Source organism: Sinocyclocheilus rhinocerous, unplaced genomic scaffold (assembly GCF_001515625.1).
Source record: "Sinocyclocheilus rhinocerous isolate Xijiao unplaced genomic scaffold, SAMN03320098_v1.1 scaffold1768, whole genome shotgun sequence".
Classification (NCBI taxonomy): Eukaryota; Metazoa; Chordata; class Actinopteri; order Cypriniformes; family Cyprinidae; genus Sinocyclocheilus; species Sinocyclocheilus rhinocerous.
This window is the reverse complement of record NW_015647440.1, coordinates 30,145-35,028: the sequence shown is the minus strand read 5'-3', so window position 1 is coordinate 35,028 and position 4,884 is coordinate 30,145. Positions and strand designations below refer to the sequence as shown.

General features: G+C 39.0%; 1 long non-coding RNA gene across 1 annotated transcript; it reads right to left on the bottom strand.

Moving 5' to 3' along the window:
- Positions 1 to 3,559: 3,559 nt before the first annotated feature.
- LOC107709146 (uncharacterized) lies at positions 3,560 to 4,222 on the bottom strand. Its single transcript, XR_001636456.1, has 3 exons — positions 4,109 to 4,222; positions 3,932 to 4,027; positions 3,560 to 3,634 (listed from the first exon to the last, which is right to left on the bottom strand). It is a non-coding gene; the product is annotated as an uncharacterized LOC107709146 (long non-coding RNA).
- Positions 4,223 to 4,884: the final 662 nt, after the last annotated feature.

Genomic DNA, 4,884 nt, shown 5'->3' with positions numbered 1-4,884 from the left:
TCGCCAGTGGATGGGAGGTTAAGCCTTGGCATTGTGGGGAGTGTGTGGCTGGTCGAGCAGAGCGGCGGCCGCAATGAAGCCTGGTGCTCGGCGGCGGTGTGTGTCTGGCAGAGAAGGAGTGATCCTGGGGCCGGCAAAATGCGGCGGATGATCCGAAAAATACCCAGTATAGGTCTCTTTGTTGGACGGGAAATTGGGTCTGTGGTAAAATGGCAAAAGGAGCGAACCGAATACTGAAAGACTAGAGAGAATGAAGGTAAGGCTGCTATGATTATTTATAGTGGTTCTCTCTCATTGTGGTTGGATATATGATGTGATTACTGATAGTTAATTGGCCGCGTTGATTATCTGCACGTTCTTTTCCAGAAATTTGTTAATAAAAAATCACTTAGTGTCAAAGTCAGCCACGTGTGCAAGAATTTTGTTTTTCTGGAGGTGACTGCTTTTCTTGATTCTCGACAAGTGCTGGCTTAGATGCTGTGTAATTTTTCAGTGTACATAGTTTAGACTTTGAGCTATATTTCTTCTGTCTTATTACTGTAGCCAGGTAAGGTATAGTCCAGGTATGATTGGCTGGTGTCATGCCAGCCTGTGAACCTATCAGTGTTTGTACTCCTTTATGATTGGTTAATATGCTTTAAATCCTATGAACCTATCAGTGTTGACATTGAGAATATAAAAAGGGAAGGGTTTGATTGCTCAGGATGCATCATCTTTTGTACTGGACCTTTGAGGAAGTACGTCAATATGAACGAGGTATAGGGGTTGGTGCATCCTCCTATTGCCGTTTTAGCAGTTAGGCCATTTTCAGGTTAGTTTCCCAGTGTCAAAAAGGATTTTGTCTTTTATAAGGAGAGGCTTTATTTGTTTGTCTTTTCTTCAGTCATCAGCATGCTAGTGGCCGTGGTATTGCGTGGTGAGCGACCATGCATATTGCTACATGGTAAACCTCTCTCGATATGTATGATGGGAGTTTATCATGTGCTTTAATGAGTGTAATACTGTAGATAAATATCTTGTTTTATGTTCAGCAGGTGTAACTGCACATCCAGGGTTCCCCTTCAAGGGAACTTCGAGCTGCATCCCCCTCTAAGGAACAGTTTGGGGAATGCTGCCAGCATGACCGGTGTCTGAAGCATGTGTAAAACAACTCCAATCCTATTGGTCCACGTGGCCCGTGACATCATAGGTGGGTACCCAAAAGTACAAAAGGGCACCTGTTGAATATGTCACCAACTTTTGTTGTCTTCTGAGCCATCTGTTTGTTCAAACATGTGTGAAACGTCATCCTAGTGAGTCGAGCAGCGTTTTAAGGAATGTGTGCCTCCGTGTTTGGATTCTAACACTTGAGGGCATATAACTTTTGCGTCTTTGTCTCAGCGTCAATGCACTCATTCTGATGAGTCGCAATGATAACACTCTGCTCGCACTTGTTCCTATTCCCGAGGGATGCGGGGCAAAGTGTTTGTGTCTCGGGCTATTGCCGCGGCACAGTTTTATCTCAGCTTGCGGTGATTGCTTTGATCTGCGGTGCCCACATACCCTTTAAATCGGGCTGCCTGATGCCGTGGATAATGCTTGTGTTGTCATAACGATGAAGTGTGAGCACTGAATCGTTTTTAGCTCAGAGCTTGCGAGATCGCGAGATCACGGGCGGAGCTATATTCAGCTCAGCTGTGCCTCTCTAATATGCATGTTATTGTGTGTAATAACATGCCTCGCTGGGTGTGGATATATTGAATGCTCTGTGGAGAGATCTTGCGAGCTTCTCTCCCAGGATGTTTCAGTGACCTAGAGTGGTTATGGGGAATGCTCCTTCCTGTGTTAAGCCGGATGGGTTTAGGAGTGGGCTGCCTCCCCATTTTTAAGTGGGTGGTCCTTCTGAATCATGCTTAGTATGTTTGGGCTGAGTAGATTGTTCCCCCTCTTGAGGACTTTAAGTGACCAGTCTCTGCTCAGAGTGTAGCTGTCTGTGGATCGTTATGCTCCAGCTCAAGCTTGCTTTGCTCTGGAATATAGCAGTCTGAGGGTAGCTATGTTCTAGCCTGGCGTCTATGACTAAGTTAGGTTCCCCTTGGCACAAGCTCTCTTAGGTAAGTGCTGAAGTCTTTGCAAACTTCAGCCTTATCTGAGGGAAATGCTATTTGAGGATAGCTGTGTCCGTTTATGTGTTTGCTCTTTAGCGAATCATTTACTATGCTCTGGATCTCCCTCTTGTGAGCCTCTGTTCAATATACAGTGCTCGCTAGCCTACTGTGGGACTGACACTGATTGGGAACCTCCTTTAATATAGCCATCGAAGGATGGTTATATTTCAGCCATTATGGCAGGACAGGCTTACTTGAATACAGCTATCTGAGGCTAGCTGTGTTTTACCTTGCCCTTTCCCGGAAACATAGCTATCTGAGGATAACTATGTACTAACTCAAGGAAACCCTGATTCGTCCATCGCCTGTCAATCATAACTGCGCATCATATCCAGCCCCGTCTCATCCTGTCATGTATTTCCCTGCTCTTCCGCATATAGTTCTCTCCACAACAAACACAGAGAAACGTCTGTACCCTCGAAATATCCAAATAATAAACACACTATTATTATAGTATATGGTTTGTATGTGATTGTTGGATATTTTCATAACAATAAAGAATGTGTACATCTGAAATGCTAATTTGTGCAGCGATATAAAAGGCAATAAATAGCATATTTTAACAACAGTAAATGACCAAATTCCACATGTGATTGTGTAACAAGTGCCCTCAACATAAACTGGAGCAATGAACCAGTTTCTAGGTTAGTGGAGAACAGAATTAATACTGGCAGTAAATGAATCACAAAGTCATGTGAGGAAGATACTCAAAAAATATGTATTGTAATTGAACAATCACCTGAATGGCATGAAACAAAATTTGAAACAACAACAACAATAATAAAAATAAAATGATACACAAAATATGAATTCTCTGTTGTCTTTGGTTTTCTTCTCTTATTCTTTTAAGATTTGTTTTCTCTCCATGTTTTTCTTAAACAATTTAATGTAAGTTATCTACGCTATCTCTGTGTACGTAGATTTTAGTAAGACTTTTATTTGACTTAGCTGTATCTTGAACAACTCTTAAGCTGTCACTGTCTCTTTAATTTTTGAGTTTAGGGTTCTTATTCTGTTTTGCTTTTAGCGTTATTACTTTCTATACCGTTTAGACAAACCAAATAAACCCTTAAACAAGATACAATGTTATATACCCAAAATTCAACCAAATTGGAACTTCTTGACACAACTAAAATGTTCAAATAAAAATAAATCCAAAATTTACATCCGACTCACATTCAATATCATTCAATAAACAATACTCGTTAGAACTCTTTGTCTGAATTGTCTTTGAATATCATCCAGAAAGTCCTGTAAGAAATCCAGTGGGTGAGTGCAAAATCAGTTAAATCCTACCAGTTCAAAGAAGTACCCGAACAAAAGAGAATGTCCTCCTAATTGAAGAAAGTTGAAGAATTTAAGGAATTCTTGTGATGCAGCAAAAGTGTCTTTTTCCCAGGTTCAGAAATCGGCATTCAATTTTTCCCTTGGTGGCCCGCCATCTCAAATCCATGAGAGAGGTTCTCAACTCAACCAATAAACCTGACCTGTTTTACCAAAACAGTGTCATTAACATTCAAAATTGTCTCTATATCATTTTTCTCTTTAAACTGAGTGTTTAAACATCCATATCCACGTTCATAATGAACGTGTTATCTTACAGGCATATTGAGAATATGGAAATTAATTTTCATTAATTGCTAAGCAGAATATATCACTCAACATTCCAAAATAAATCATATTAACAATCAGAAAATATGCAAACAATCTTTACAACATGCATAATGATATGCATAGTAACAAAATACATCTTTCAAAAGAAAATAAAATACATATAAACTCACCAAATCCCGAGTTTCACAGTTTGATAAACACCCGCTTCAGATTCAAAGGAGCTTCACAATCGGCTAGCATCCACGCTTAAATCAGCAATCATCATTCTAAAACGATTTATCACCATCAACCATAAAGTATTATAAAGTTGCGTATAACCATATTAAATGAATTATTACAATATAAACCTTTTTAATCCCTTCTGTATCGCTCTCATCTCGTGTTCAGCGCATCTCTTGCACTTCCGTGAGTCATCTGCTTACATCATACACAACTCGTGTACGTGTAATACATCACATGTTCTGCACTCAATTATAATACTAATTATTTTTATTTATACATAATTCACAATGCATATTAATAGATCGTTTAACTTTTTTAATTAAAAGTGTAACTATTAGAATATACAATTATATTATTTATTTTCTTTAGGCACCACATTTAACATGGGTTACACCTGCAAAAGGAAGTAATTACAAACACTTGATGGTGGTTTAAAGTGAGTTTTGAGTAAAAGTGTACTAATAATCTCATAAATTGTCTTATGTAGCTTGATGCTAATGTTAGCTCTAATGCAGCTGCAGAACAGGTGCAGTTCTTCTTCATGATGTAGTATGTCATAATAATTGACATAAGGTCGTAAGAAAATGTTTTGTTGTATTTTTTTTAGAAATATTTTTGATAATAGTTGGATAAATGTATACTGGGATTGAAGTGATGTGGCTTGGTAAACCTTGTAATGCCAGAATAAAGGCTAATGATGGCTGAATAAAACAAAAGAATAATGATAAAGTAATAATGAGGATAATGTATCATACCTGGCGGAGGTGTAAAAGGTTCATAGAGGGAGAACAATAGCATCATGAATGGAGCAGTTTGCCGGGCCAGACATGAGATGACCGCATGCAGGAGAGCTTACAGAGGGCCATAAATCAATTTTATTAGCCTTTTATTAGCCTTCTTA